Source organism: Perissodus microlepis, chromosome 15 (assembly GCF_051167445.1).
Source record: "Perissodus microlepis isolate ML-2025 ecotype Zambia chromosome 15, ASM5116744v1, whole genome shotgun sequence".
NCBI classification, from domain to species: Eukaryota; Metazoa; Chordata; class Actinopteri; order Cichliformes; family Cichlidae; genus Perissodus; species Perissodus microlepis.
Window position 1 is genome coordinate 19,368,901 of NC_140475.1, and position 12,198 is coordinate 19,381,098.

Below are 12,198 nucleotides of genomic sequence, written 5' to 3' on the forward strand. Positions count from 1 at the left end.
TTATAGTTTAACATTACCTAAAGCTAAAGTCACACCAAAATTAATTCTTGAAGTATAAATGACTTTTTGTGAGAGCCCAACAACTTCAGATATTTGGAGCAGGTACCAATAGAGTTCAGGAATACCAATTTTGTCAGCTGTGGTGCTACCCTGCTGCACGCACTATGCACTGAAGGCAGTTATTATGTTTTCTCTGTGTATTTCTCATGCTGTCGTATTTGAGGGTCTTCAGCTTACAATGTAAAGCACCTTGAGTGTAATTTGGCCATATAAATAAAACTGAACTGAATCTATGCCAGTTATATCAGTTACGGTCTTTAATAATTTCTGTGTAAAGAAAGGCTTACCTCCATCTCACAGTGCTGGATATATTCGAAGGGAGAATTTGTTTGTGTTCATGTTTGTGGTGTCCACATACGGTTGGGTTTTCTCATGTCCTTATCTACCCGACAACCATCAGGTCACCTAGCTTTCTCTGATCTCACATTCACAGTCGCTCTCCTTTGCACAAGCCACCTGTTACAGGGCGTTGGCACAAGCATCTCCGCAGAGAGATGCCGTTGGAGGATTCGGTTTCAGCTTCGCTTTCACCACAGCAGCCCCGGGGGGAGCACACACACACACACACAGACGCACACCCACACCCCCATCTCTTTCACAAAACCTGTTTTACACACATTCCCTCAGTTACAGAATACTAAAGAGACCCTAGAGCAAAGAGGGTCATTAACCCCATATCTTTGCACAGCAGTTAATGATTTCCCACAAAGTGTGTGTACAAATAGGAGTAAAATACACACACACTTTTAAATAAGGCCTCCATGGACTTCTGCACCCCATCGCTCACCTGTAGCAACACTTGCTTGTGCTTTATGTCATTGAAATGCTCTTTGGCATGCTGCTCAGTAAGCAGCTGTCAGACTTGGAAAAAGCTTCTCTTTTGAGTTGCTGTGGGAAATCCAATTTTTCCATTATACATGTATTTTTGAGACTTCATGCCCACTTTGATGGGCTGTCCTTATTGTTCTGAAGGTGAAATTCTTCCTAGTGGAAGAAATTTGGAAAAATGTTATCTTTTTAAGCACAATTTCTTAACATACTGATTTTAAAAAGAAATGATTCAAATCTTCTGGAGTCAGTGAAGTAAAGCATAAAATCTCACAGTGTTAGTGTGAAGAAATATATGCTGAATTCTCCAGAGTTGGAAGTCTGACCATATTTAAAGTGATTTGCTTACCATGCGTAGCGAGCTGTAGTTGGAGCTAGGTCCCATTGGTAGTCACTTCATTTGCTTTCCTCAAGGTTGAGATTTGTTTAACCCACCCGAAGGTTACTTTACCTGACACTGCTAAACGCTGCTCTGGTAGCCACATTGCTTCCTGTGTGGACACTGATTTTGTATCAGGTGGGTCAAACTCGTTTACAACGTGGGCCACAGACATCTTAGTTTGATGTTGAGTGAGCCGGGCCAGTGAAACTCCACTTTCTGGCATTGTACAAAGTTACACATTTAATCCCCGAGGTATAAGAAAAAGAAGTTCAGTTTTAATAGCATGTGTCAATATTTTACATGATAAAGAAATGCTGCTGCTAGTGAATGAAAGAAGTCTGTCAGCATTGACTCTATGGGCTTTAATTGTGAGGAAAAAAAGTGTAAAATAACAGGAAGTTCTGGTACCCACACTATCCTGTAATTATAAAACAACATTTTTGCTTTTTTTGTTTTTAAAACTGTGGAACCACTGTAACAAAAATGGCCACGGGAAAGATATATACTAGAAACAAGCTGTAAAACTAATGAAAACACAGTTAAAAGTCCAAAATTTGTGCACTTCTTCAGACTTTCCAAAGGTGCAGGCTTTGGAGTGCTTAGAGGATTTTTTTTTTATTATCATTGTGTACTGTAATATTTAGGAGCATGGGTCCAGATCAATATTAATGCAACTTTTAGTCTTTTGTCAAATGTTTAAAACAAATAAACAGAAAAAAAGCACAAAAATCTCCAGAAATCTACGTATGCAGCCAGATCTGGACACCTGGCACCTCCTTCCTTGCAAGGCTGATGAGGTTGCTCTTGTCCGTTTACCCAAACAGTATCCCCACTTCTTAAAAAAGTGTTAGTTTTCTCTCATTGTCACAGTCTTTCTTATGACCTTTTGCATTATGGTGTAACCTTACTTTTGGTTTTACCTTCATGTTCCTCAGTATTTTCCTTTTCTGGGTTCTTCCTGTCCCGTTTACCTTCGTGGTTTGCTCTTTTCTTTATTTTGAAGGTTACGTGCTCGTGTGGCTTTGTGCTTTCGCTTTCCACCTTTGTTCCCTTTCCAGCCATTATTATGTTATAGTATCTCTTTCCCTAATTATTGACGCACCTTTGTCACATCTTCCTCTGGTTCTCGTGTCTCTGTTTTTTTGTGCACTTCTGTGTCTTATTCTTTGATTATGTTATTTAGTGTTTTCCTGCCAACATGCTGCGCTCCTTTGTTATTATTACCAAGAGTTTGTGACTCTCTGTTTGTGTTTCAATTTACTTTGTGAACCTTAGATTTGGATTTGGGGTTAACAAATCACACATATTAATGAATGTAAGATGCTTGATAGTTGCCTTTTCTCTTTTTCTTAGTAGTAGAAAACTTTCAGAGTGTTTTTGTGTGTAATCCTTAGAAGTTGATGAATAGGCCTTTATGACTTAGAAGGCTAAACACTCTGGAGTTATTTTATATTCATACTCATTAAAACCCAGAGGTCACCTCTTGTTACTTATGCTTACGCATCTCTGTTTGTTTGCATTGCACTCTCTGTCATTTATCCCAGTTATTTTTCTCTCCTTGTCTGAAGGAGAGAAGTGACGTCAGAGTATACAAATCAGATCCCAACCTCTTTGAAAGCCAAATGACCAAAGACAGAATTTATCGGAAAGGAGAATGGACACTCATCCTGTTAATCCCCTGCGAACTTAAATACTCACGAGTTAGTTTTTAGAAATAAAATCTTCTGACCTTTCGTCAGAATTTCAGAGTCGGTCATTAAAATTAAGTTCGAAGTTTGAATTGAGCTTCGAGAAGAACATGCCGTGACTGAATTGCGCTCCTTTTTTGTCACTCGGTGAATGGTTGCTGTGAGTGTTTTGTGTTTGTAGTCCATTCTGATGCGTGTTGGCATGCTGTAACACAAATTTTCCTCCATTAGTTGTCCTGCTGACAGGAAACTGTTTTACGGAGGCAAGGTTCTGGCTCTGTGTGCGGATCTGTGGGTTTGTGCTTGTATTATATCAGTGAACACAGCTCGGATATTGAAGCAAATCAATAAACGGAGAGGGGAGGTGGAGCAGGGGGGACAGTGGTGATTGTCAACACTTTTCACACAACCTTTTTTTCTTTTTGTAGAAAATAAGCTCATTTTTGGTCTCTGCGTGTGTCCGCGTGTGCATGTGTCTGATGTTTTGTGTATCTGCATGCTCTCAACAAGAACAGGTGTGTGTATACTTCAGATCTTCCAGCTAGACTGCACTTGATGTTAGTGCCCTAGAAAACCATTGCACCTTAAACACAGAGCCAATTAGCATGGAGCTGTTGTGTGTCTGAAATAGCTTCAGCCACCATATCCACCGGTCAACCTCGAAAATCCCAGGCAGTTAATCCAATTAGAGTCAAAACATAGGGATCCTGGACATTTAATCCAATAAGAGTCAACACACAGGAATGTTTTAGTAGTGAGAGCTACGATGTGAGCCAACCGGTGATTTAGAACACTGGTTGCATGTTATTGACTGTAATTTTACGTTATTGGCTCAAATTTATAATTGTGACCGTTTACTGTGGTGATATCATGGTTCCAAATCTCTCACTTACTGGCAGATTCTTATGTTTTCAAGGGTTGAGTAACAGTCCCACTTGAATTCACCCCTCATGTTATTACAGCAAATCTTTGGTTAAAGGGCTCTTCCTTTTGTCAACACTGTTAACAAAAACAAAACTGGTGAGAGCACACCGTCTTAATAAAACTTTTACACACATCTTAGCTTAAAGCACATTGTAAACACAAACAGCACATATTTTCTGTAATAACATGTTTACAGTACAGACAAAACTGGTCAAGTACCAGAAGTCAACAAGTCAACAAGGCAGAACCAGTGCAGATCTCAGCTGCTTCAACAGTAGCAGCATTGGACTAAAGCTATATGCAAAGTAGACAAGCCTTTACTTCATAAAGAGTGCCCTACCTGAGACCAAACGCTTTACGTAGATTTCCTGGACATGCAGAGGACCAAGATGGCTCTATCAAGTGTATTAACATACTTTGATCTCAATAACAAGATCAAGGAAGGTTTCGGTTACGAGTCGGCAGTATCCGAGTGACTGGAAAGTGTATATGTAAGATGGCTGTAGTCACCATGAAGATTTTTGCATTTTGAAGTATCAAAGTTAGCATTTTGTCTACTGCCATCCTAGTTTTATGAAGCTAAAAGTTACAGTATTTGGATTAGAGAATTAGGTGCTAAGTTAGCAGCTAACATTAGCATGCTTGGTTTTCTCGCTGCACGGGTGCTTCAAATAGACATGCAAAGTAATAAACTGGTCTGTCTCTACTAAACAAACAGCCAAGGTATTTGTTAGGTAATTTCATTCAAACACTGCTTTTACTTTTACACAATGAATTCAGAGGGAATCCATTAGAATTTCAGGGCTATGCTATGTACATGCTATCTAGTGACTAAAACTGAAACAATAGCAAAAGGAGCCTTTGGTAATAATGTTAGTTAGAACTGATCCCAGGGTTTTAAGTGAGCCAATACTGATCATGTGGAGTAAAACGTGTGTTTGAGTGGATCTTTTAATGTGACATGCATATAGGGGCAGTAATTAGCAGCTTCAGTAGCTTTAATTTAGGGGAGTTAAATGGAGCACGGCTATCACCTCATGTCCTTTAGATGTGCGTGGGAGAGGATATCAGAGGATATCAGAATGAAGTGCCATTTGTCATGTGTTTGTGTGTCTACTTAAAAAAACAACACATTTGACAGATCAATGTTTTCATGAAATGCGCTAACTATTCTTGAACCAGCTTAAAGTCCGTGGATAAATAAGAGACTATGTGAATGTGGCATACTTGAGTGAGAGATGCACATGGAGCACATGAGACAGGAGATGAGTGTAACACTAATTAGGCCGCCTCTATTCCAGCAATGCTATGGCATATTTTCCCATGCAGGGCTCTCTAATAACCAGTTGTTCTGTGGAAAAAGCTTTAAATCAGAGGCTATTCATGCACAAGCCTCTTCTGCCTGCATGATGTAACCTGCCTAAGACCCAAACTGAAACGTTGTCAGTCATCTGAACAATGCGAATAAAAGAATGAAAGCAGAGTTTTATTCCTCTTCTGCAGTGCATACCGTCGGTATCATCATGCTTTTAAATCACCACAGATACACCGCTTCCTTCAGCAGAAACATTCATACCTTTCTCCCACAGTTGTAGTCCTAGCATGTTACTTCCTATATTTCCAGGCTTTTGCCTGACAAACAGTAACAGTGAGGGTCTCTAACCTTGTAATAAACTCTTGGTCTTTTATTTTTATTAAAAAATATATATATTTCTTAGCTTTTGTTTTCTTTAATAAAAGGAGGAATAAATAACTTTAGGAAATTCCACTGTTAAGAGATATTTAAAATATATATATATATAAAAAAAATAAATAAAAGATAGCTAGGAGTTGTTTGAATTTGAATTGCTGCTAGTTGTTTTAGTTTTTTACTGAACAAAATATATTTTAGTCAAAAAGTGTGTCACCTTGGAGCAAAACATTGATTAATAACTGAGAAAGTTGATTGGTTCTTAACATAAATCTCTTGGAGCCTTGTTGCCAGCCCGTTTCATTCTGAAACCTGTTGGCCTGAGACCAGCAAACTTAAGGCAGGTTTTTTCAGAAATGTTTCCAGATCTTGTTTTAATTGTTTGTTTGTTTTTTAAATATAAGATGTAATATAGTGAAACTTCTTGTTTCACTATTTCATAGAACTACCATTAGGCTTCTTTCATGTGCATGGTTGTGTTGTAGCAGTGGGGAAACCGCTTTTCCTGGATTCTTGCTTAAAGTCCTGCCTGACCGACTTCCTAATTGGCTGTCTCGTTGTTTGACTGCTTTACCAGCTGACTTTGCTAACTTTCCCTGGCAGCCAGTCACACTGACCGAGTGCCTCGTTGACCTGTTGGTTTGCTGCCCGCTGCGGTCATTTGTGTCCGCCGTTAAAAGTGATCACAGTTAATTGTTGATACTCTGAGTGAGTGTGTGTCCTTGAGTGAGCTAGCTGTCAGTGAGTCAGCAGCAGCTACAGAAGTAGCTTTCTCACTCAGATCTGTTCACCACAAGCATGCATGCAAATGAGTGCACTCATACATGCATGTACGCTTGAATGTGAGCAGTGAAAGAAGGGTGTGTTGTACAGAAATTCACTTCAGCTTGACTGAATGCAAAGTTTGTACTGCACTTATATTTAGGTGTATAAAGATGGTAGTGTTGTCCATGTGGAAGGGGGGCATGATGTTTGCTGTTGGTTACGATGCAGTAGCAACCTCTCTGTGATGAGAAAACAGTCATTTAGGAGTGTGTGTTTGTGTGTGGGCAGACTTACTGTTTCAAGGTGGAGGATAACGGGGCTTTAGTGTGTCTAATCTGCAGCTGGGTTCTAAAAAGATCCAGGACAGCGCTACATAACCTGGATTAGTTGAACAGACGCAGGCAGAGCTGGAGGAGGAGCCACATCCGAGACTGAAATAAGTGTTAGGGTGTTAAATTGGAAAGCAGCGTTCACATTGCAATCAAGCCCCGGCCAGCGCCAGATTAAAATGAGATGGAACCTCAATGACTCCCGCTGGGGAATCAGGTGGTTTCAGCAGCAGATAATGGGACTGAGCGGAGGAAGATGTCCCTTCACACAGGGAATTGAGCGATGTGTGGATTTAGCACAGATGAGGCAATCAATCAGCCACAGTCATAACTGGAAGAGAGAATAACATTAAGTAAAAAGCTGCTTTTCCACATGATTGATATGTTTGTCTTGATGTGTTCAAATAAACAAAATATTATTAAAAATTTACAAATGAAAAGAAAAAAATATAATCACCCTGAATGTCGACAGCATTCCTGCAGATCTTCAAAAGCTCTTGAAATTCAAGGTGCATCAAAAAGAATAATACAATTTAAGTAAAGTAATGGACAAGTTTTAAAATACATGAAAGAGTATGAAGCTAAATGTAAAGTTTTACATATGATACAACTCTTCCCATACTCGAGCAAAGTCTGAAGTAACTGCACTTTTTTTTCCTTAACTTGGGAGGAAACAAATAGATGCTTTTAGTTAGGGTTACATTTTGTTTGTTACTGTTATCATTGCAACTAGAACTGCAGCAATTAGAATTTTAAACGACACAACTACATCAATAACAACTACAACAACTGAAGTTGCCCAAGGCTATAATCTGGCATATTTACATTTCTTAAAATGTTCATTAATAGTTATTGTCCCTCTTTTTTATTAAAAAAAGGAAACAAATAAAGTAGCTACAACAATACCTAGAACAAGTACAGCAATATCTGGAAAATCAACAGCAATATTCTATTTCTAGAACAACTGCAACCAATAACTATAACAACAACACTACAAAGACTAAAAATAACTTGAACAAGTACAGTATTACCTAGAAACATTATTTATAGATTACTTTTCTTAACAAAGATACAGAGAGCTTCACAGACAGAAAATTCAAATAGTAAGACATTCCAGAAATAATTAAAAGCAGAAAAGAACAAAAAAGCAAATTCACATACTGAGAAATCACTTCTTGTTTAACACGTTTTAAAAGAAAATAAAGAAATTGTCACTCAAAGCGGTCGGCTCCATTTCTCAGATCAGGTCAGGTGTAAATTCTTTGTGCTCATGTTAAACAGATGCCATTCCTATAAACCAAACAACAGCATTTAGACAGTTTTATGATGTTGTTTCTGGACTAAAGCAGACAGGGAAGACACTGGGATTAAAACACTTAGCATGGCTAGAATTAGGATTGTTCTACCATGGAGTTTTCTGTTTTTCTGTATTGGTCTTAAAAAGGTACTGAAAAAATCTTTTGTTTGTTTATATTCTGTACCCCAGATACCCTGTTTTTTCATCACTTTTTTAGGACCTTTTCTTGTTTGCCTGAATTAATCTCGACTTTAAATTCAGGTCTGTCTAAACAGACTTTTAAGCTCGATTCAGAGCTTAAAATTTCACAGTGCTTCTTTTTATTTTTGGGAAACATGATCAGTGAGCATCTTCAATAAGAGATAATTAAATCTGATATCTACTCAGTCCATTACACTTGTAATTAGGGCTGCCACGATTAGTCGACTAGTCACGATTACGTCGACTATCAAAATCGTCGACGACTGATTTAATAGTCGACGGTCGTTTGAAGCTTCGTAAGATCACAAAAGACGCAGGAATAAGTAGTAGGATTTAAGAGTGTAATAACGGACTGAAACAGAAGATAGCAGCACTGCATGTACGAGAATGCCAGCTGCCGTTAAACCCCGAAGAAGTAGCTCTGTCCCAGAATTAGTGATGTGCGATACCACTGATTTCCTTTCCGATCAGATACCAAGTAATATTCAGGGTGGTATCGACGATACTGATCCGATACCGATACTTTGTACAAAAACGTATTGTATTTATTGTATCTCAAATTATAGCGTCATAATGATTACAGGACATCAGATTACTTGTTCTTATCACTTAATAATGCAGAGTTCATCATATAGAAATAAAAAACTGAAGTTGTGCGCTATTTGAACACCTTGCCTGCCTGCATCACTAAAGGACTCCGTGAGAGACGTCACCTGTCCCTCTCCTCCTCTTCAGTTCATGTCAACATACGCTCGTCATATTCTGTGATATGATTTACTCTGAGGTGTTTGACAAGGTTAGTGATGTTGCCACAACCATACATGCCAACCCTCCCGATTTTTCTGGGAGAATCCCGAACTTTCAGTGCCCCTCCCAAAAATATCCCGGAGCCACCATTCTCCCGAATTTCTCACGATTTTCCACCCGGGCAACAAAATTGAAAAACCATATCGTAGAATTCATAACGCGGCCCAGCCAATTCCAGTTTCCAACAATTGCAGCAGCTAGTTAGTTTTAATATTACTCTTATTTCTCTTTCTGGGTCGCAAAAAAACTTTTAACATATTTTCAGGTGAGAATGTAGCTGTGTAAACTTCAAATATCTGAGCCGACCGACACATCGTCTTCAAACCCCCGCGGTCTTTCACTGCTCGGGTTAAACATGATATATATAAGTCACTTTGATAACTTAGAAATGCTATTGTTTGGCTTTTTCAGTGTTTTATTTGTTTGTGAGTAAATCGGTTTGGCTGAGATTAAAGTTATTAGATTAAATAAAATTTAACTTTATTAATCCCTCGGGAGGGTTCCTCCGGGGTTTTCACACAGCTGAATAAACAAAGTGTGAGACGGTCGAGAGTTTACGCCAGTGCCCGGTTATATTTTAGATAGCAAGGAGCAGACGACGAGTTTCACTCCACCGAGGGAGCTCGTGATGTACTACACGGCTTTCTTTAGACCACGAAGGCCGGGTCCTCAGGTGGAAGCAGCCTCTGAATTTGGACACCCCCGCTGTTTCCGGGCCGGCCAATAATAACGGTGACATTTAACGTATTTTATCCGATAAATAAACACTGTAAAATTTATTTATCAACCCCCCAACAGCCTTTTTGAATGTCTTCCTAATTCTGAGGTCTCAAGGTTGGCAAGTAAGGCCACAACACCTCACTTTTTTGCCATATGTATCGCAAACCACGTCTCAGCTGTTTGTGGAGGTAAAATACGTCCGCACAATTAAGCTCAGCCATTGCTGTGAGTGCGCACGCCAAGGGGCTGCGAGACATTTATACAGCCATATTTCGCACATGACTATGTAAGGCGGAGGAGGAAGTAGTTCCTTTGAATGTAGACAATCCGAATGTTATAGTTTCTTTCCACTGTGTTCCTGTTAATGATAAACTAAAAATTTACCCTAAATTACTAAAATATCGATATTTTAATGTGAGAATCGATTCTAGAACATAAATAACTGGTATTGGAGGAATCGATATTTCAGGATTGATCACATCACTACCCAGAATTCATAGCGCAGCCCAGCTCAGTTTCCAACAATGGCGGCAGCTAGTTAGTTTTAATATTACTCTTATTATTCTTTCTGGGTCACAAAATAAACGTTTAACATATTTTCAGGCGAGAATGTAGCTGTGGAAACCTCAAATATCTGCTCAGTTTATCAAGACACCACATATTTTCAAAAGCGCTCCAACGTTTTCAGAGATGTCTGTTACCCACTAGCTCGATAGCTAGCCGGGGGCAAGGCTCACTAGAGCCGGTGAGAACACCGGACACCCGGCAAATCGTTTTCAAACCCACCGCCGTCTTTCGCTACTCAGGTTAAACATATATAAGTCACTTAGATAACTTAAAAATGTTATTGTTTGGCTTTTTTTTTAGTATTTTATTTGTTCCTGAGTAAATCGGTTTGGCTGAGATTAAAGTTATAGTTTTTACACAGCTGAATAAACGTCAAGCAGACAGCTGATTATCAGAAGTGTGAGATGCTTGAGAATAAACTCCGGTGTCCTGTTATATTTTAGATAGCAAGGAGTTTATTAAACTTCACCAAAACAATCTGCAAATGTCATTAAAATTTAATAAACTATCATCTTGTCTTTATTTTTAGTTAGCACCTTAAACACTTAAAGCTGTAAGCTAATGATAGTTATATAAGAGCAGATGCTGCTGGTGCAATAATCTATACGTTTTACATCCAATGGATGCATGATCTGATTAGTCGACTAATCGCAAAAATAATCGGTGACTAGTCGACTATCAAAATAATCGTTTGTGGCAGCCCTACTTGTAATTAACCAAAGAAAATCTTCATTGACTGGTTGGAGAGTGGGAATAATTTCAATCTGTTGGTTGCAGAGAAAATCATTAGCCCATTTTGATGAGAGATGCAGCTTGACAGCTGGAGCCCGTGAAGCTTTGGCTCGAGGTTTTGTAAAAGAACTTGACCAAACATACTTAGAGATGTTTGGATGTTGATGTGCTCAAAGTTAAAGCCTCAAGTGTTCAACACAAGCTTTGACAGAATACCCAAACACTGACAAGTTAGCTTAATGTTTTCTGCCTGCAATATGAAAATAGCTGCTCACTGCTGAAAATTCAATATATTAACATAAAAAAACCCAGGTTTGTCATAGATCAAGTTAAAGACAATTCTACTTCATTTTATTTGAATGAAATGTTCCTCCCTCCCTCACTGAGTACACATAATACGAAGTAAAAAAAAAAATAGAAGTCAAGTTTGTTTTACAGTCTTGCCTATCAGTCTTTGTTCTCTCTTCTTATTTCAGCTGTTGCTCTGTCTGATCTCTTTTGTGTTCACGTGTTTATCGATAGCTTGCATGAGTTGACTTTTGTAATCCAAACACATTATATCAAAAGGCTGGACGGAGAACAAAGGATGAAAATGCTAAAAATCTGTTAGAAAGTTGGATACCTTGTCAACTCCCAAGTAAATGTTGAGTAAGCATTAAAAAAAGCTACAGGGAGCAGTCTTGGTGTATGATGGCCAAAGTTGTCAAAAGCCCGGGGTCTATTCAGTACACCCTGTTTTCTTTTTTTAAAGCAGTCTGTACCAACCTGCTGCAATAAGTAATGAGTCAGTTTCGGAAAGACTTCTGAAAGGAGCTACATGATAAAACCTGTGGATGATACAGCACTGACAAGAGCCCTGATTTAAATATCCCTGGTTGTAGTCAATACATGGTTCAGATATCCAGAGACTTCTGAAGCAAAACCTTTTCCATCTGTGGATAATCTCACAGATGCAGAATTTATTTCCCTTAACAGTGACGGGGAGATTAAACAGGCACGATGGTTATGCTATGTTACTCACTGGTCCTGATTATTTTCCCAGAAGGAAAGTTGTTCTTTTATTATAATGGTGTTTCTTGAAATCTTGCGCTGCAGTCTCAGACTTCAGAAACTTTTATTGTATGTTTGAAGGGCAAGAATGACAACATGTGCTAACGAGACACATTGTCGCCCTATTATGAAGTTTTTTCCCTGCTGTATTTGTCATG

General features: G+C 38.8%; 1 protein-coding gene across 1 annotated transcript in view; it reads left to right on the forward strand.

Moving 5' to 3' along the window:
- Positions 1-12,198, forward strand: part of man1a1 (mannosidase, alpha, class 1A, member 1) — a 169,974-nt gene that overhangs the window by 26,683 nt on the left and 131,093 nt on the right. The window lies entirely within an intron of this gene.